At 40.9% G+C, this 22,264-nt stretch overlaps 1 protein-coding gene across 9 annotated transcripts in view; it reads right to left on the minus strand.

Annotated features, from left to right (window-relative positions):
- eif4g1 (eukaryotic translation initiation factor 4 gamma 1) overlaps positions 1–19,333 on the minus strand; it is a 112,363-nt gene extending 93,030 nt beyond the window's left edge. For 3 of the 9 annotated variants that reach the window (XM_033032195.1, XM_033032193.1, XM_033032186.1), the window contains exons 1-4: positions 19,176–19,286; positions 18,977–19,033; positions 2,237–2,289; positions 337–436 (exon numbers count right to left, since the gene is read on the minus strand). The gene's annotated coding sequence lies outside the window, so the exon portion shown is untranslated. Of the gene's footprint in view, positions 1–336; positions 437–2,236; positions 2,290–5,985; positions 6,133–18,976; positions 19,034–19,175 lie in introns of all 9 variants that reach the window. The other 6 variants (XM_033032187.1, XM_033032194.1, XM_033032190.1 and 3 more) reach the window with 5 other exon arrangements.
- Between the last annotated feature and the right edge of the window lie 2,931 nt (positions 19,334–22,264).

Raw genomic sequence — 22,264 nt, forward strand, 5'->3', positions numbered from 1 at the left:
TTGCACCAAAAGAGTCAGGTGGGGTAAGTGGTGGAAAGTAAAGGAAAGTGGCAGATAGGGCAGGGTTAGGGTAGGAAAGAAGAGTGAAGCAGACTAATAAAGCAGTATGTACTGCTACATAACTAAGCATCCTGAAATCTGTTAATTCAGCTCAAATCTGATGCAGAAGCTAAATAGTAATTTAATCTCTTCTTCAACCCCCCACCCCCAAACCCTAATCATCACTATTCAAAGTGGAAAACTACCGGAACTGAAAGCACTTTACATCAATACCCAGAACCTTAATCTTAATCCATTCAAAATGGAAATCAATGTACTGTTCAGTGTGGAACTTACCCACACAGACCAAAAGTTCCCATCCCTGATCTGTACTCAGTTAGCTGACGTCAACTGAGATGGTAGATGAAATGCTACAAATGGCCTCAGGACTCCTGGACTAGGGAAGTCGAGAGAGAGAAAAAAAAAGAAATCAGCTAATACTCCTGTTCTCGATTGCTGTCCAGTGGCCTCCGCTAGAAAACACATGCCAAGGACAAACTCTACTGCGATTGACTCAGTTATCATTTAGTCGATTTACCCTTACTACCCATCTGCAAATCACTCAGTTGCACACAGACCTTAAGCTAGGAAAGAATAGATCATAATTGTGATCTCCTGCATAGTGAAATTACTTGTAAAAACTGTGAAGACTTATTCGTGAAGCATGCCACTAGGGTAAGACAGGAGGTCCTACACCTGTGGAAGATTATTTGGTTTTCTGCAATACAAGTTGTGTGCAAATGCACAAATCTCCATTTATTAGCAACCACAGGTTTAATATTACTATTACTATCAATCCTCTTCTCTCCTAGCTCTGGGTCCTTTTTTCTGACATAAAACTCTGATCCTTGTTCCACACAAATATGAATTAGTACAATCAAAATGTATCATTGAATTTAACTATGCTGCAGCAAAGTCTACAATAAAGACTTAAAATGGATCAGAACTAAATATTGCCATATAAAACTAAATGTGCAGTTTTACAAGGAGCAAATATATATTTGTTGAAAATAATGGACACTAAATGTAACATTTAGTTTCAAAGGATAATGCCAAGGCATTAATAAGAAGGGACAGTAGGTTTGAATGCAGAAGAGGGGTTTATCCCAGCACAGATCAGTCTTGAGCATATTGAATAGTAGGACATGCTTCAGGGGTCCGGTGGCCTATTTCTGCTCCTATATTCTTGTGTTTGGGAATCCCTTCGTAAAGTGGACAAGTTATTCATTCAACAGTTGTCTTTACACCAGAAATGCAGCTTATTGACCTATCACAGGATCATGGAAATCATTCACCACAGAACTAAAACCATCAAAATATTATAATTACATATAATTCCATTAAGTACCTCAACTGCAAATGATTACATTTTTAAAAGACTAATGCAATTGCAGGCAATCAAACAAAAAAATCTATGAAAGATTATTGTCCAACATTAAAGCTTTATTTAACAAACATTGTGTTTTTGCCTCTTCAATATGCAATTATTGTTGTATTATTCCCTTCAACTGTTAACAAAATGTTGGCATGTGCCGTGGATGCCTTGTCACACTTTCAGTCAGGGGCTCTGGATGACTTCACTTTCCCCATCTATCTACAGGAGGCACTGCCTCAAAAGGCCAGCAATATCAAAAACCCACACAACTCTGCTCACACTGATCTCATTACTACCACCAGGAAGGTGACACAGGAACCCGAAAACCACGACCTCCAAGGGAATTGCTTCTTCCCAGCAACCATCAGGCTCTTGAATACTGAATAACACGAACAACAACCCTCCCCAAGCAACTAAAATCTATTATGGACTGTTTTTGCTGCACTACAGACTGCAGTTTTGTGCTTTTATGGTCTGGTTACCGCGTATTACTGATTATTAATTTGATTATTGAATTTGAGATTGTCTATTGTTGTTATTGCATTAATGGGCATGTAAAGCAGTCACAAATAAAAATGTCACTGTTCTGTTGCATGTATATATAATTGAACATTCTTGACACTTTAAGGAGTACTGCAGCAATGTTGCCACAAACAAGATTAAGCAAGAAATACAGATTATAAAAACTCCACTATTGCTATTATTAATAATAAATTTGATCTGAGAGAATAAAAAGACAAAGACACAAAACTCTTCAAATACTGCGATAGTCCTTTAAAATGTAATTCTTCCCAAATTAGAAAGCCATAAAACTGTACGTACTGTGCTGTAACGTCCCGAGGCTGTTCTGTGCTTGTTCTGGTCCTCTATCAATTCTGTCAAGCCAATGGTAAAAGGAAAATCTCACATTTCACAATAGATACATAAAATACACTATACACAATGGATTATCAATGTCTAGTAGTTTGTGAATGCCACCTCCACATAATCGCTTCCATATTCAGCATATGACAATAATAAACTAAACTAATTGAGCGGTTACAGTCCTTTGTTCTTTTCAAGTCGATGTCAGAATCTATTTAATTAACAGGCCAATTCAAATAATTTACATATCATTCCCCCCCCCCCCCCGTGTATAGTCTGTAATTGGACAAATGCTTGCAGTTGCATGACCTAAACAAGAAACCCAATTTTTCTAAGTATAGTTATGATTTCATAGGCACCAATTTCCATTACTACTTGCACCCATATCATAGTCCCTAATGTAATATCACAACATTTCTTTAGATATCAAAATATTGGCATGGTAGTTATTTTAATGCTTAATGGGGATGGAGGAAAGAAATCAGGGCCATACCCTGCCTGACACTGGGAATTTGGGCCTTCAATTGGAACAAACAGCAGACCCTCCATATTTTGAGACCACTGTTAGTCCCCAGAAATGGTCCATGATCATTATGTTGACAAGGGAACACCCATGCCCCACAGTTCAGCACTGTACCACACATACTAACATCAACCCTCGGTGGCAGCATCAGCACATTGCCTCAGTGGTCCGCTCCACAATGTGATCATAATCTAGCTGCTGCAATACTGTCAGGTTCCCAGTACAGCAGCATGCACACCGAGTGGATGTAGCTTTTAAATTACAGGAGTACTGGGAATCCAGGACTAGAGGTATTATTGCAGGATTCTTGACCTTCGCTGCTGGCCATTTGATACATTCTCCGCATGATCGCAGGGGCTTTTGCCAGGTGTGGCTGTTCCATTCCACATCTCATGTTCTGGTAAGCTAATTGGCCACGGTAACGCTTTTAGCGAATTGACAAAAAGCTTTAAACCTGCACAAATCGAACACTACTATTTTCCCAACTGAAACTTGCATAACTTATTCCATGTTTAATAGATTTCTTTTAACAATATTTCAGCAATGTTTTTTTTCCCCAAAAAGTTTAAATCTACCTAACATTACAAAGACATTGGGAAGATAAAGCACTATATATAACATTTATAGCAAATAACTTGCATGTATGTTCCAAATAAATGGATTTTGCAGCATCATTTTAATTGAATTTAGGTACATTCATTTTTGCTTTGCACCTTTTGTTATTTATCAAATGCAACCTATATATACAAAGCTCAGTGTTTGATGTTCACTCCATATCCTTTTACATCCTCCTGAAGGTCTTATGCAAATTATTCATCAATGTAAAGCATTCACTTTAAATCTTAGGAACAAATCAATAAGTTGCACAAATGTATTTGTTCTTGGAGAAAATTGAATTTTATAGCCACCAAAACTTCACACACAAGGACTCTGCTAAAACAGGAGAAGGCAGGCACGGGTTATTGATTTGGGACGATCAGCCATGATCACAATAAATGGTGGTGCTGGCTCGAAGGGCCAAATGGCCTCCTCCTGCACCTATTTTCTATGTTTCTATGATTTCTACCATACCATTGTCATTTTGCTCAAAGATGCCAGTCAATTTTGCAGTACAAGGTCCCATTGAGAAATAAATTAACTGGAGTCAGTTTTATTGGCATTAATTGAGATAGGAATGTTAGCCAAAATTCCCTTCAAATTGTGCAGGAATGGTACGGATTTATTTCAAAGCCCCAGTTTAATGCTGCTCCACTCTTGCTTCAGTATATGGCAAAATTATATCTCCAATACAGATTTTAAACTTGAAATGTACAACCTAGCCAAGGAGGTAGAAGCACTAAGAGTCAGGGAAATTTTCACAGCAGGTTATCCAAATCTCGGCCAAAATAAGATGCCAAAATAAGACATATATCTTTACTTTCCTACACCTGTGCAAGATTGCAATAAATTCCTTAGTCATCGCACGCACATGGGTAACACAGTGGCACAACAGGTAGAGCTGTTGCCTCAGCGCCAGTAACCCATCCATCGTGACCTCAAGTGCTCTGTGTGGAGTGGCACACTCTCTCTGTAACTACATGTTTCCCCCGGTTTCTTCCCACATCCAAAAGATGTGCAGGTTTGTGGCTTAATCATGTTGTTTTAAATTACACCTAGCTTGTAGGGAGTGGATGAGAAAGTGGGATAACATAGAAAGCCTGCGAACAAATGATTGAGAGCCAGCATGGACTCAGTGGGTTGAAGGGCCTGTTTCCATGCTGCGTCTCCAAACTAAACTAAAATATGTGTGCAACTTCAAAATTAATGTGATCAAATGGATGTTTAAGAGTTTCCTTGCCTTGGGCTCTTAAACAATTCCAATGGTAATAAGAAAACGCTACTGACCAAGTAAATATTGCAAGCTATTCACCCATTTTCACCTAAAGCATGCTAGAAAATGGTGTTTCTCAATCACTAATCACAAGGATTTTCCAAGGCATCTAAAATGTTAAGCAACCACAAATGATCAAAGGTCAGAAGTTAAGGCAACTAATTAGGAATAAGTTAAATGATGGGGTCAATAACTTAAATAAGATAATCATTCCAGGGTGCAACTATAAGCATTCCCACATATGAAAAGGGACATACTCCAAGAAAACGCAAAATAAAAATTTGCTTATCAAAATGGCGCCTCTCAAATTTTGTGGGATTTGTTCCAAAACATGTATTCACTCTTCTCCCAGAACAAGATCTTAATTTACAGTTGTAAACCTAGAAAGTTGTATGAATTTCAAATGCTGCTGCGGATTCTAAGCAGCCAGGAACAAGTCCACTGACGAAATATTAACTGGCTCCCTCTCCACAGTCGCTGCCTGACCTGTTAAATGCTTCCAGCATTTTATTTTCGTCTCCAACATTTATTCCATTTTGAATTTTATTAAATTCACTATGGCAACCAGTTGTATTGGTGTGCCAAGCTGCAAAAGGCAATGAACAAGTGGACTTTGTAAAGTATTTTGCACATAAGCGTTTAAATTCTGTGTCAAATCACAATGAATGATTACATTATAAATACCAAGTTAGAAGGAGAGGCTGAGCATGACAGATCTCAGGAAAAATTAGTCAAAGTGATGAAAGAAGCAAATTACATCAGGAAAACATGGGATAGCCAATTATTTTCAATTACAAAAAAGTATCTTCATGTAGTGAATATATTGACACTCAATTAATTACTGCCCAATTTCAAAATCCATGCATACAAATTTCACCTTTCTGATTTGTCAGTTTCGAGACATATGCTTCCATGCATTCAATTCACCAAAGCTGCCAAGCTAGGCAAATCAAAAATAAGACTGTGCTGGAGCAACTCAGAGAGTCAGACAGCATCTCTGGAGAGCATGGATAGGTGATTTTTCGTGCAAGGACCCTTCTCCAGAAATGACTGTCTAACTTGCTGAGGTGCTCCAGCACTCTTTTTTTTTTTAAAACAGCATCTGCAGTTATTTGTTTTTACAAGCTAGGTAAATTGAAGGGGAACAAGATTACCGTAGAGCCCCAAGAAAAAGTGCACCAGCATAAAAGACTATTGTAGGCAAAAATATTTGGTTTACCCATATGTTATGGGAATCCAATTTTTGATGAAATACACATGCATCATATTTATACAAATATAAAAAATACACAAATTCATATAACAAATACTTACATCAGATAATTCAACAACAGATCAGCTGCAATGCTGGACCGAACGTGTTCCCTATAAAGCAGCAATTCCGATCTATACTGTTCCTACAAGCCAGTAGTCTTTCCATTAGAAGTCATGAGGAATTAATCCGCGGTTGAGTAAATGTTCCTATTAAACAAACAGTTCTATTAACACAGTGCCATTAACTGGGATGCACTGGCTTTGTGGCCATATATTTCTTACTAACATCTGACTAAAATTCATCAGGAGTCTTTTAAAGGTCCCATTATCAATGCTTCACAGCACACTAACCTATTTTTAAACACTAGGAGTTAAAGTTGAACATTTTTGAATCTTTCCATTCTTTTCCCAATTCTGTCAAATAGGAAAGTAGCAGATGAACAACTGCCAATGTCGAGGCCCAATATTTTGAACATGAGCATGGGAGGTGGAGTTCTACACCCTAACCAGAGCTGCCAAGTTTTGTCAGAGCATTTCAGTATTCTAGTACAGGTGCACAACCTTTTATCCGAAAGCCTTGGGACCAGACACTTTTCGTAATTCGGAATTTTTCGGCTTTCGGAATGGAAGATTTTTAGCGTAGATTTTAACGGCTGGCTCAGTGGTAGAGTGCTCGGCTCGTATCCGCAAGGTCGCGTGTTTGCGCCTCGATCCCGGCAGTTACTCGATCGCGAGTTTGAGCCTTCAATGTAGTTTTTTCTTGCAGAATAGGAGAGAATAGGGAGGGTTAGGCTGGGATCATTCTCTGCGAGATGATCTTAGTGCGGGAGACAAGTGTAGGAGAGGTGTACTGACTGTGGGCAGAACTTTGGAAGTGATTGCCCACCATTCTCAAAAGCCGCTGTGTCTCCCTGTCCCTGGGATAGCAGGGGGCGATCAAACAGCACAATACCCCCCTCCCCCTCCAACTCCAGAGGAATCCGCTCCCCGATGGGCCACTACGGCGACAAGTGGCAGTTCGCCCACAGCCCGAGCTGCGCCCCCTCATCCTCCACCCCAAGAACAAGACGTACCTTGCACACCATCAGCTTCTGCCCCTACGGGGAGCGTGTTCCTCTGGAGTTGGAGCGGGGCTGGGCTAGAGTTGCTGATCTGGGATCTCCGTGCTCGCAGTGGGCCTGGGGGTCGGTGTCCCGATGAGGGGGCACAGCTCGGGCTGTGGGCGAACTGCCACGTCGCCGTAGCGGCCCATCGGGGAGTGGCTTCTGGTGGTCCTGACGTCTCCGGCCTTGCAGGTGAGCAGGAGAGTGGGGTTGTTTGCAGTTGCAGAGGGAGGGGGTAAGGGTACCTTGTACACCATCAGCTTCTGTCCCTACGGGGAGCGTGTTCCTCTGGAGTTGGAACGGGGCTGGGCTGCTGCTGGCTGTGGGTCTCTGGGATCTCTGTGCTTGCAGTGGGCCTGGGGGTCGGTGTCCCGTTGGTCCTGATGTCTCCATTGACTGGCACTGACCTGCTGGCATCGCTGACGTGAAGACAGTGCAAAGCCCCCGCGCCGGTGCAATGGGCGGGGAGCTGGAGAGGGGAGGGAAGGGGTCACACACATGGCCGGGAAGCAGAGGGATGTAGGTGGGGTGAAACTGAAGGGAGCGACAATCTGCTGCTGCCTGCCCGCTGAGTTAAAAAGTTCCCACGCAAGACTCACGATACACTGTGTATCATGAGTCTACCGTGGGAACTTTTTAACTCAGCGGGCAGGCAGCAGCAGATTGTCAATTATTAACCCTCCCGCGCAATATACCCTCACCTTCTCTTTTATGAATGGGGATTTAGTTCCCCTTTCTTCGAGGACCGACCGAAGGTTCCGCTGTCACCTCTGCGGGCCGCCCTTGGTGAACGTCTTCAAGGACCTTTCTTCAAGGACCGAAAAAATGTCCGCTATTCGGAGCTTTTCGTTATTTGGAATTTCGGATAAAAGATTGTGCACCTGTACCTGAAAATCAGTGCGGTTATACCCATGTAACAGTGCAAGAATGCATAACTTTGCTACCAATTGACATGTCTTCTTCGCACCTTACTTGACAGTGCATTCATTGCCATCTCTTTGTATACTGCTGTTTGAACGGCTGTGTCCTGCTTTTAAGCACCAGATGATGATGTAGAAGCCATTTTGGAAGCCTCCCTCGCTCTCTCTCTCTCCCTCCAGCCCTCCCTTCCCCCCCCCCCCCCTTCTCCTTCCTTTTTTGTTCTCCCTCCCTCCCTTATTCCCTCCCTCCCCATCTCCACCCCTCCCTCTCTCCCCCTTCAGCCCACCCACCGTTCTGTAAAATCAAGGCCAATCCCAATGTAACTGCAATCCCACTGGTAACCTTTCACCACTAGGCTTATCCAGAATTCTACCACAGCCTGAAAAATAATCAATGGCTCACTGAGAAAGAGAATTCCAAAGACTCATTGTTATATGAGAATTTTCCTGAACAGTCTGTGACCCATAGCACTGTGGCCATAGCGCTATGTTTAAAGCCCATAGCGCTCCAGACGGTAGCGCTATATTTAGAACCCACAGCGCGCAGGCCGACAGCGCTTAGTTTAAATTCCCACACGTTAAACTGACAGCGCTCTGTTTAAACCTGGAGCAGGACAGGCAGCGACTCTGGTGAGAAGGAATGGGTGACGTTTGTGGTCGAGATCCTTCTTCAGACTGAACTGAACTCCGTATTTAACGACACAAAATCGTACATCCGTATTCTAATCGCATTTCTGTACAAAATACGGAAAATCCGTACTACTTGGCAGCTCTGCCTAACCCACCTGCAGTTTGACACATTTTCCCAGCCAGTGCGTGGAACAGTCAATCGTTGCGATTAATTTGTCGGTACATATCTTTCAAAATATAGAGAGTTCTTAATTCAACAGATGCTCCTTTTGATAAGCATGCTTATAGCTGTAAATTTTCAGCAACAGTATTCAATTTCATTGAAATGAAAATGCTGATTGCCAAAAGGTCAATTAAAATATTTAAGATTCCTAATCCAACATTCTAGCAACGATTATTTTCAATGTTTAGAATTATTTCAGTTTGTGCTGATTGTATTGTTTTGAAGAGACAGTTTTCATGGCTGATCTTAATCCAGTGTTAAATTATCACACTATTTTTGAAAACCAATTCATGGATTGGAGTTTAAATTAATTAAGGTTCAACAAGCATCAAAGGTTGATTAGAGATCGAAGCACCCATGATCCAAAATTAGTGTTTCTGACATGATTGACCATCATAGCATGCCACACATCAATTTGGTATTCCTTGGAAGGAAAAAGGATCTGGGCAAATAATTCCTCTAATATTTCTACAACTGAATTTTGCACAATGCAGAATTGCCACCTTCACCTGGACAGCTCTGCAAACGTCTTTCTTAAACCACTGCCAGTCATTTGTGGGCAGAATGGTGAAGCATGGCGGACGGACTACATACCCCAATCAGCATCAATGGTGCCAAAGTGGAAATAATTGAGTGTTTTAAGTTCCTTGGCATTATTATAGCCCATGATCTGACATTGACCAACCACAATGATGCACCAGCCAAAGCGGCAACTCAACACCTGTACTTCCTGATAAGTCTGGATATCTCCAACTTGTACAGAAACATCACAGAAAGCCTACTGTTGAGTTAGATCGCAGCTTGGTTTGGAAACTCTGCCCAAAACCACAAAAATTGCAAATTCATGGTGCACCTTCAGTTAACTGCAGCATATATATATTTTTGATTGAAGTGATTTGCATTGTAAATAAAACCTGCTCGGTCATTCAGACGGCCAGGGTTGATCTTTGCTTTGGTCTTAACTTCATTTTCCTGGACAATTCTTATAACGCTTCAATTCTCCAGTAGTCAAAAAAAATCCTAATAATAGTTCTATGCTTTCCCTCAGTAATGAAATAGAAAGATTCACAACTCATAAGAAAGATCCCCTCAGCTTAGTCTCATGTGGTCACACTTGGACTGATTCTAAGCCCCATTTCCAAATCCCCCAGATGGATAAACATTATCGCACATCTACCTTAAGCTGCAGCAGAATCACGCATTTCAATAAAATCACCCCTTTTTCAACTCTAACAAACACAATCCCACATGCGCTCAATCTTGCCATAAAGACCACACTAAACTAGTGAAGTAACGCTACACCTACAACCTTCCTTAAAGTAGGAGATCAAAGACATTCAGTATCCCCGAGCAGTCTTGGAAAGCTGCAGTTGCAGCACATGGCTTTTTTAACAATCAGTTTAGAGATACAGCGAGGAAGCAGGCCCTTCGGCCCACCAAGTCCGCACCAACCGGCAATCCCCGCACATTAACACTATCCTACACGTACTAAGGACAATTTTACACATACACCAAGCTAATCAAACTACACACCTGTACGTCTTTAGAGTGCGGGAGGAAACCGAAGATCTCGGAGAAACCCCACGCAGTCACGGGGAGAAGGTACACACAGACAGCATCCGTAGTCGGGAGCGAACCTGTGTCTCTGGCGCTACAATGCAGCAACTGGGGTGGATGAATGCAACCTTCATGTGATCCGCCCTGTATCGACGAATGCAATCAACCCGGCGTGCACAATCAAATAAGATCAAATAGAACAAGTTGTCCTCCAACTTTAGGCTGTGCACGCCATACGCAAGAAGAAGTGCATTTCTGAGTGCAGGTAGATGGGACTAGGGGAGAATAAGTGTTCGTCATGGACTAGAAGGGCCAAGATTGCCTGTTTCCGTGCTGTAATTGTTATATGGTTATAAGAAGGCAGCAACTCTACCTCTGTGTCATGGTGCCACCCTTCAGGGAGATGCATGGCATTTAGGGAAAACTTGCTGGTTGGATACAGCTTCATGGAAGGAAGCAGAGGGCAGTGCTCGAAGGTTGATTTCAAACTGAATGCCTGTGACTAGTGGTGTGTGACTGGGATTGGTGCGGGACCTGTCGTTGTTTGTGGCTATATTAACGATTAGATATGAATGTGCTACGCATAATTAGTAAGTTTGCAATGACACTAAAGTAAGTGGTATCATAGATGGCGAAGATGATTATCAAAAAATACCACAGAATCGTGATCATCTGGGCAAGCGGACTGGAAAACGGTTAATGGAGTTCAATGCAGAAAAGTGTGAGGTGTGGCATTTGGGGAAGTCAAACCAGAGCAGGACCGTCACAGTGAATAGTAGAGCCCAGTAGAGTGTTGTAGAACAGAAGGATCTAGCAGCACAACTACACAATTGCCTGAAAGGGGCATCACAGGTAGATACAATGGTAAATGCGGCTTTTGGCACGTTGCCCTTCATTAGTCAGGGAATTGAGTAGAGCAGTTGGGACGTTCTGTTACAGTTGTACAAGACATTGATGAGGCCACATTTGGAGTATTGCGTTGTTTTGGTCACCTTGTTACAGGAAGGATGTCATTAAGCAGGAAAGAGTGCAAGGACAATTTACAAGGATGTTGTCAGGACTCAAGGGCCTGAGCAAGTTAGGACTTTATTCCTTGGAACGCAGGAGACTGAAGAGTGATCTTTGTGTCATGAGGGAAATTGAAAGGATGATTGGAGTCTTTTACCCAGTGTAGGGGAATCAAGAACCAGAGGACATAGGTTTACAGTGAGGGGATAGATTTAGTTTTGTTTATCACATGTATCAAGCTACAGCAAAAAGCTTTTGTTTGCGTGCTATCCAGACAAAGAAGAGACTAAACATGAAAGATAAAGGATAAAGGGTACAACATTTAGCATATTTAACAGGAACCTGAGGGGCAGCTTTCTCCACTCAGAGAATGGGCAGTATATGGAATGAGCTACCCCAGGAGGTAGTAGAGATAGGTACAATAACATTTAAATGTCACTTGGACAGGTAGATGGATAGGACATGAACCACATGTCAGCAAATGGGACTAGTGTAGATGGGGCATCTTGGTCAGCTTGGACAAGTTGGGTCAAAGGGACTGTTCCTTGCCTCCACCCTTTGCACCCTATTTTAAACAGTAACTTTATGGCACACAAACTAAAGGTCTTAGGAAGACTTTAATACAGTGGGCCCACTGCTCCCCTTTGACCATCATGCTAGTTACGTAAAAATGCTCAATTTGCTAACAGCCATTTGTTCTTCACTCAACCATACTACCTCTACCTAGTCAAGTTATCCTTTAAATGCTCTGTGGTGACACTTACGCATTCACAATGTAATATAACCTATTTAAAGAACTCTAAAATGCAAGTTACAGATTCAAAATGGCAAGTCACCCCTTTGACATACTTATTCTCTTGTGATACCAATTGTTTTAAATTCCTTACACTTTTACCTCTTGATTACCTATTATTTGTGATACATTTAATATGATTGTTGAACCTCTCGCTGTTTTAATGGCAATCTCACTCATTCCATTGTATTATTCTATCAATTATAATTAATCCCTCTCCAGGTTCATACCCCATATCTTTGCTTTCTCTTCAGGTTTTCAGGCAAATCCAAGTCAAATATTATTGAATCAGATTCTTTAAAATTATTTGTGCATGTGACAAGCAGTGGGCCGGATGCCAACTCTGAGTTCACCAATTTAGCCTATTATCAATATTACCTGCGTTCTGACCCTTAGCCACTGAAATATAATTGTAATTTCCATAAAATTCAATTCAATCACAAAAAGGCATGTGGCAGATGCAAGTTCTCTTTTAATGATTTTTTTTAAATTCAGATGGTTATATTTATATATATATATATATATATATTAATACATTTTAAATAAATAAAAATATATTATGTGTGTATATATATATGTATACGCGTGCATAAATGTATGTGTGCAGATATATATACACATACACACACACACATATATTTTTTAATTTATTTAAAATCAGGGATACATTACCATCTTTGCCACTCAAATGATTTGCCATCTATCCAGTAAAGCTCTTTGCGAAATAACTAAATATTTACCATTAATCACAAAGGGTGGTTCACACAGTTTGCTTTATATAGGCATGTTTGTGGGGAACAAAGTATTATCTACTCTACTGCAGGTGAATGGGACAAAAAGCATACAATAGAGAATAAAAGTAGAAATTACAAGCAATTTCCTATTCTAGTATGAGAGCAGATCTACTTATGGAATTCTGGAATACTATTTCAAGTATTTGATCAAGTGAAATGAATCAGCAGAGTTCACATTTTCACAAACAACTTTGTCAAACTCGCATTCTTGAGGATGATGCACAATGAAGGGTGTGGGAATTTTTTTTTTTTAACAATCTATTGCAATGAAAAATCATACATTAACTACGTTGAATCTGTGCAACAGTTCAAATAGCACATCCTCACTGACCAGAGCTTGTTTTCTTGCCTTTCAATAATGGGTGGCACGGTGGCGGAGTTGTTGCCTTACAGTTCCAGAGGTCCAGGTTGGATCTTGACTACGGGTGCTTGTTTATACATTCTCCTCGTGACCTGCATGGGTTTTCTCCGGGTATCTTCCCACACTCCAAAGACGTACAGGTTTGCGAGTTAATTGGCTTAGTATAATTGTAAAATAGTCCCTAGTTCGTGTAGGATATAGTGTGCGGGGATAGTTGGTTGGCACTGACTTGGTGGGCCGAAGGGCCTGTTTCCATGCTGTATCTCTAAACTAAAAGCTGCCCCTTAGCCATTATAGCCTATTGTACAGATAACTGACAACAGCAACATTTCTCAGGTTACAGAAACATTTTAAATGTCCTATATTTTGCCCATAATATAATGTTTTATATATCAAGACAGTCTGACAAATTTAGGGAATTCCATATTATACCAAGTGATTTTTTTCTGTTCACGGCTTATTGGTTATCTCTACTCCAGTGCGTCACATGACAAAGGGACAGAATACCTTTGCCAAATTTCACTGAAATAGCTAACCTCCAGAACAAGGGGTCACAGTTTAAGGATAAAGGGGAAATCTTTTAGGACCGAGATGAGGAAAACCTTTTTCACACAGAGAGTGGTGAATCTGTGGAATTCTCTCCCGCAGAAGGTAGTTGAGGCCAGTTCATTGGCTATATTTAAGAGGGAGTTAGATGTGGCCCTTGTGGCTAAAGGGATCAGGGGGTATGGAGAGAAGGCAGGTACAGGATACTGAGTTGGATGATCAGCCATGATCATATTGAATGGCGGTGCAGGCTCGAAGGGCCGAATGGCCTACTCCTGCACCTATTTTCTATGTTTCTAGGACACAAGTTATCATAAATATCCTCTGGAGGAAACAGTGGAAATGCAGAAAACATGTATCCAATGACCATTATGACAAAGTTTGAATATCGAATTCAGAATAAGGATCAGTATCACTGCTTTACAGAATTGCACTATCTTTCCCTTCACTCTACCTATTGTACTTTGCATTTAGCTTGATTGTATTTGTGTATAGTGCTATCTGAATTCATAGAAAGCAAAACAAAGCTTTTTGCTGTATCTTGGTGCATTTGGCAATAATAAGCCTAAACTTGAATTATCTTGCTTAAATAATAGTCAGGTTCACACACCAAGACGAGAAGAATACCAAATACTTTTGATGTTAGGTTCAGCAGCTTCTATTTTAAATTAATTTTAAAACTATCACCATATCACATTATAACAGGACAACAGATCTAGCATTTTTCTAAGATGACCTTCAGTCGGAAAGTCATTTTAGCAAAATAAACTTAAAACAAGCTTCAACCCTAGCCACTAGATGGGGTGCTCTAACTGGCAGAAAACTACAGGCCCATCACAAATTTACAAATCTAGCTGGCACAAGTAACTTACACGCACAACTACGGGATACAACCCTGATCATCCTACAGTCCAGCTGAAACCACATTTACAATGAGAAAAAAAATGTATTTGCTACATCAAAGAATAGACCAGAAAGAACAGGATTTAACTTTTGTTTTCGGCAAGCCCAAAACTGCACACCAGTAGTTGGCCAAGCAAGGGTCAAGCACATTTACAAGTTTGACAAAATATACAAATCCTGAATTATTCTACAATCTTAATTATTCAAAACATACGTCACACAAGGGGATGTTATACCTTTATTGCCCCAATTATTGTACCTGTACCCCATTTAGTTGTTCATGTCACCAATTATTGACAAAATGACTCAACGTCAATACTAAGTAAGGGATTTCAATAATGCAAACAGGCTGAAGTAGATGAAACCATTAACCATCAAAATCATCACTGAATTCCACAATTGACGTATTCACATTTGTACAGAATTTGTCAATTATATATGTTTCTGTAAATGGGTCACTAATCAGGCTTCACAGCTTTTTAATAATCTAGACAATCACATGGAATTTCCTTAAAGATAAACTATCTGGAACGCAACAAGAGAGTGATGGCGGCAGATTGCAGTATAAAAAAAAACAGCTGCTCACTTGCTAAAAGTGCAAATATAAACTGCTGGAGGAACTCGGTCGGTCAGGCAGCATCTGAGGTGGGGAGTGGACTGATAACACCACAGGCTGGGACCCTTCAGATCGAATAGCTCAGACCTAAAATGTTGTCCATCCATTTCCTCCCACAGATGCTGCCTGTCCTGCTGAGTTCCTCCAGCATTTTGATTTTTTGCTCAAAGTTTCATCATCGGCAGTCTCCTGTCATCACTTAGTAAAGGTACCGATGTGCAAAATATAATTGGGCATGGGACTAAACTGGCCAACTGTTTTAAAGAGCCAGATAATACAGGACTAATGTTCTTCTCCAGTCCTGCAAGATTTTACCATACAGAAATAGGACTGAACCGATTTGTGTATTACTTTTTATTTAGTAAACCTTAAAAAAGCAGTTTAAAAAAAACATACTTCAAACTATTCAACAATACTAATTCCAGTAATAATGGATAACTTCAAATAACAAATAGCAAAATTCTAGTTCTTTGAAGCCAATTCTGCTTCAGTTAACATTAATGGAGTTTAGCTCAAAATGCCAGATGCAGCTATTTGTTTTTCCAAGCAAAAACTAACAATCTTGCACATCAATTATGTAATAGATACAAACTGTATCAAGATTATTAATTTGTTAGAATGTGCAATGGACTGAATTAATCTCATGTGTTATACTTAATTTCTGCTAACGCCAAAAACTTAAAAACTCTTCGGCCAATATTTAAAACTTGGAGACACAGTTACATTTAAACACTACTATCTACACCTTGCCAACCAATTCCGCAACTATGGCTGCATCACAAACTTTCTTCAGTAAAATATGTTGCTGACCAAACCAAATAAAATCTACTGTAACTCAAGATCAATGCAAAGTAGATGAATTAGTCCCTTGAAGGAGAATGTGGTGTAAAATGTTAAACATCAAGATACGTATTCTGTGATTGAGAGTGGCACAGCAGTAGAGTTGCTACCTTACAACGGAGACCCTGGTTCGATCCTGACTATGGGTGGTATCTGTACGGAGTTTGCACATTCTTCCTGTGACTGCATGGGTTTTCCTGTTACCTCCCAAATTCAAGTAGGCTTGTAGGTTAATTGGCTGTAAATTGTCGCTAATGCGTAGGATAGAACTAGTGTATGGGTGATTGCTGGTATGTGCGGACACGGTGTGCCAAAGTGCCTGGCTCCACACTGTATCTCTAAACTAAACATATGCAAACAGGACCAAAAATATGTTCAAACTTTTGCTACTAAAATTAATTGTGTTGTAATGCCCGCCAACAATTCAATGTGTTTAGCAGATGGTTGGGTTCATTTCATTCTAGCTACCCTTCCAAAAACTCACCTAACGTACCAGACCAAAGCAATCAATAACAGCTGAACGTCAGATGCGCCTGACTTTAAAACAAACACTGCACATATTAAGCAACATTTAGTCATCCATCGGAATTTTTAAAACAGCCACATTAAGAAAATCCATTCAAGACTCTTGCACATTGACACGGAAGTATTAGACCATTTAAATAACTACGCACATTTCTTCCAAAATGCAAGGTCACATTAAATGCATTTTTTTACAAATGTCATTTTCACTGATTAACTAGTTTGAGATTTTGAGTATCCAGGTTACTTTAAAATAACCATTCACAAACCTGTTAGTAACTTTTCAAAATGATTCAGACTACATACAGGAACTAAACTAAAGCAATAATCTAAAGATATGTCATTGTTTAAAATCAGAACATATATGGTGCTAAACCATTTGGCCGTACTGTCTGTTACTGCAGTGCAGAGGCCTACAAATTGCAATGAACATCAAAACCACACCCACTGTCAGGAAACAGCACTGCGCGTCCATGTGCAACATGTCGATTAAAAAGCCAGGCCTCCTATGCACATGCAGATTCACCGCATGCTTTAATTCATCTAACTTTATAACACGAGAACCATCACTTTAAGACTTCCAACATTCGTGCATTACATTTTCGTTATGTGAAATTAAACATTAACCTAACCAGAACATTAATTTTGAACAAGATTCACAAATTTGAAATAAGCAAGCCTTCAATTCGGTGGCCATAACTTAATTTATTTGTATTAACTGTCACTTTATATTTTAGTAAATGTAACGTTAAGTTACTTTAGTACCAGGTTCAAATCGGCCGTAAAAATTAATTCGGCCCGGCAATTTACAAACTGGATTAGGCAGATACACGTCACTCTCCTAGAGGTAACCTTCACCTTACTTCAAATGACGATGTCATGTAACTTTAAATGAGTAATTATATATAGTTTTGAAATCGGTAAATGGCCATTTCCGGTCACGACATTCGTGTACATCGGTCACTTCGAAAAGAAGAAATGTCCATGAACCCAACATTTCGCTTCACTTCCCCCCCCCCCCCCTCCCCTCCCCTTCGCCGGCCCACATTATAACTTGAAAAGTGAACTAAAAGATTTTTTTAAATAGCAAGTTCACTGTATGCAACTTCCAAGGATTTTATTTAAAAAACTCGACCAGCAAATTGCTCTTACGTGTTCCAAGCAATGCAGCATTGCGCCACTGCTCAAGGTTGCTACAACTTGTCCCATTGCTCGCTAAACACATTTCCCAAAGATGGTTAAAACTTTATTGCACTTCCGTTTTAAATCCAAGCTCTCTCTTCCCCTCCCTCCTCCTCATATATTTTTTTAAATGATCACATGGTTTACTTTATGCCCAGTGCTGTATCCATTTCTATATATAGATAAAGACGAAGTCAGATTTTCTCATTTAATATCAGCAGCTGTGTGTGAGAGTATGTGGGGGGGGGTGACACTGACTCTGTGAGCGAGCTGCGCCATGCTCGCACTACAGCCGCACATGGTTCCTACCGGCGTATATTCCCCCTCTAGTACCAACGCGTCAGATTAAACTCGTGCAGCAAACGCAACACTTCCAACGTGGTTTCTTCCCCTCCCCCCCACCCGGCAGCTAACACCGGGTGATAACACATTAAATGCTTTTTTTCTACATTAATGCCAACGTGGAGGAAAAATTGAGTGCGCTCTCCCTCGCTGCCGATGGGGTGGGTGTTACATTGCACCATAACCAACCCATATGGTGGCAGGCAGAGGCAGAGGCCTCGGTACAAGACTCGTGCCTCTCCCTGCACATGGGCTGGGTTACTTTGCACCAGAACCAGCTCTCGTAGCCCTCGCTCGCTGCACATGGGCCGGGTTACATTGCACCAGAACCTGCTCCCATATGGTGGCAGGCAGGCAGGCAGGGGCCTCGGTACAACACTCACTCACTCACTCACGCCGCCACTCCCCGCAATTAACACTCAGCGAGGTTTGGGAAAGCTCAGCCCACACCATGCACCAGTGCCCAGTGGCCGGGCCTGGTCCGCCCGAACGCCGGGCCGGTGTGAGCGAGGCCGGAGCCCGGCTCCTCCCCGGGAACAGGCCCGCCCGCCCGGCCGGCCGGCGTCTGGAGGCACCTTCTTCCCCCGGGCTAGGGGAGCGGAGCGGGGCTACAAAGGATGCGCCCGCGGGGTGGAGGCTCCCCCCGGGCCGGGCCCAGCGCTCTCTACCCCGGCAATCTCTCTCACTCACACACACGCCAGGCGTCCTTACCCGGGAAGGACACGCTCCTCCTCCGCTGTCAAGACCTTTGCTTTTCCTTCTCCTGCCCTGCGGATGATAAAAAGAAGAGAGTCAGGCCATGGTGGGGAGGTGTGGGCGGGCGGGCGGCACCGGCCGTGGCGGCTCGGCGATCACACGTCCACGCCGCGGATGGAGCTGGATGGCGGGGCACGGGGCGGTAATGGCGTACCTTCCTCCTCAGTCCGTAAAGCCGGACGATCGGCTCGGCGATGCTCGGCTGTCGTCGGCTCGGCTCGGAAACGCTCGGCTACTCTCGGCCACTCCCGCTCCGGAGACGAAGGCAGGGGCACGTGACACCGCCTGGGCCAGCCGAGCCGCCGCTTGCTCCTGACAACAAATGGTTATTCTCCTTACAACCAACCCTGCCTCTGCTCCACACACTGCAAACATCCATATAAACTCTCACACAGTCAGTGCACTACATTTTATTTATTTTTGCGCACTAGATTTTTTTTCGTTTTTATTTAGAAAAGTGCCTAAAATAATTTATATTTTCAATATATTACTTTTGCAGTGCAACAAAAAAGGAAAGTGCTTTTAGCAGGTCCAGAGAGCATCCGAGGGGGAAAAACTAAAAATCCTGATCTTTTTTGTCATTAAAAGAGCAACACACCCATTATAATACTGGGCATTATCCACAAAAAGTAAGAAAACGAACACTACATCGGACTTTCTATTAACTCACCACAGAGTCTCAGTGAAACACTTTATCCCAATGCCATCCAAGTTTAGCTGATAAAAGTTAGCAATTCATGGATGGAAGTGTTCTCAAATAACCTAAATAGATTGAGCAAAAATATGAATATAATATAATGGGAATGCTCAGCAGGCATGTGTGAAAAGAGAAACACCGTTTACTTTTCAGAAATTCCAGTATCAACAGTATCAACAATTGATCAAAGTAGTTTTGACCATAATATAAAATCTAAAATAAAATAAATGAATAAAATAAAATAAAATAAACTAGTCCTATCTATGCATGTGCCCATATTTATGTATTGTCTAAATATCATGTTTTATATTGTTTTGAGGATATACACAATTTATGAACTATGTTGCTTACAATTGTACAAATTAGAAATGTTTTGATTTTCTTTCATTTCTATTGATTGAGAATTCTCTCAATCTGTCATTTTCCTAATGGTACAGATTAGAATGGGGAACTGTACATGTAAGGATTTGTAAGTGAGTCTCCATTCTCAGTTACTGTAAATTTGATTAGATTTGCATTATATTGTACTGTAATAATAAAATATATAGCACTTTAGAAAATATTTTCTTTTGCAATTTCATATTTCAGACCACTTAGTAACATTTGTAACAAAGCTTACCTGTCATGATATGGTCATTACAGAATATACAATAATGTCATACTAGCAAAGATTCAGCTTATAAAGACCAAACAATGCTGTTTTTTGATTATTGTCTCAGTGAAGGGAACATAATCATTGAAGTATAACATTAAATAGCTACCAATTCTATTCAAGTGTGCAGTCAGTTTATTCATAGAGAATGTTGAAATTGCCAAGAAAAATTGCTGACATTAGAAATTGTTCTTAACAGAAAATTACATTTTCATTATAATTGTTTGAACCCATAACTGATGTATCGGGTTATTTTACTTCTAAATGACAATCTTCCCATGGGGGAATCAACAGAACACAACGTAATAACGTTCTAAAAGATAATATATAGGTTAATTAGGTGCCTGATATCTCACTCTTTTCCATCACAGTCTGTACATTGGAACTGAAAAGGTCTTCCTAAGAAGAGGAATGGTTTGTTCTTAACAAGAATTTGGCTTCATTAAACAAATTGGGAGTATTTACATATTTACATTATTTACAAGTTTCCTTATCCAAAGTGAAAATATTTTTTAATATGTCACAATTTACTGATATGATGTCAACAACTTTCTCGTGACATCATAAAGCAGCTTAACTGCCTTCAGAGTTTAAATTTTATATACCTATGAGTTTTTAGATTATGTGCATTTATGTTCAAAGAATATTGTAAGTAAAATACACTTTTGAATCAACACTAGCACTTCCAATATCACAAATACTGGTGTAATTCTCAGATAGAGTAAATGGAAGGAGCAGGAGGCATCGATAACTGTGGGCAATGACGATCACCACAAGAACTAAATGGGACTTCTTCATCTTCTTGCGTATGGTGTGCACAGCCTTGTCGTTTGGACCTCAAGGGGTCCAAATGACAATAAATTGAATTGTATTGTAACTTGTTCTGTTTGATGGTACACAAAAATGCTGGAGAAACTCAGCGGGTGCAGCAGCATCTAGGAGCGAAGGAAATAGACAACGTTTCGGGCCGAAACCCTTCTTCAGACCCTGGCGTGCAGAACAGTATTTGATCTTCTGTTTGTGCACGCCAGGTTGATTGCATTTGTTGAAACAGGGTGTACCACGTGAAGGTTGCAATCTCCCACCCCAACCAAATGGGACGATCATCATCGTTGGGATATCACTTATTCTTTTAGGGGTGCAGGGGGTTTAATCATTCTTTTATTTCTTATTTTCTTCTTCTGAGGCTATGCCACAGAAGCAAAGATGACTTGCTTCCACTGCTGTTTTTGATTAGTTTGGGTATCGGGGGTTATGGGAAGTAGGCAGGAGAATGGGGTTAGGAGGGATAGTTAGATCAGCCATGATTGAATGGTAGAGCAGATTTGATGTGCCGAATGGCCTAATTCTGCGCCTGTCACCTGTCCTATGACCTGATTTGTACAATTTGAGATGAGGCTAATGTGGGAACCTTCCATAGATAGGGCAGGAGGTGATTTTTGGCACAGGTGGGTGAGTAGTTTGTGAGGTATTATGGTTATACTGCAGCTTGTCTCTGTGTCTTCTGATGCATGGACTTTAAACTTATTATTATACATTGCAGTATATTGTGTGTTCCACTTTATAACAATTACAGAATACTTTCATCCAAAATTTGTTGAGGAAAAAAAAAGCTCAATCTGTTTTATGATGTAATTTGATATTCTGATGTTATTGAAATAAAATAAGAATATACATCGATGTTCATCTCCATGTGAATGTCTTTGGAATCCATATAGAATCTAATGGTGGAGTCTACCTTTGCTGAGATTCCCTGTCAAGGTCTAGGCTGTGATCAGGGCTAAATCATTCTTTCAAGATTACGGAGAGTCGGTTTGTCAAGGAAGACTCTCTCTAACTTCTACAGGTGCACAGTAGAGAGCATGCTGACCGGTTGCATCGTGGCTTGGTTCGG

This window comes from Amblyraja radiata, chromosome 13, assembly GCF_010909765.2.
Source record: "Amblyraja radiata isolate CabotCenter1 chromosome 13, sAmbRad1.1.pri, whole genome shotgun sequence".
NCBI classification, from domain to species: Eukaryota; Metazoa; Chordata; class Chondrichthyes; order Rajiformes; family Rajidae; genus Amblyraja; species Amblyraja radiata.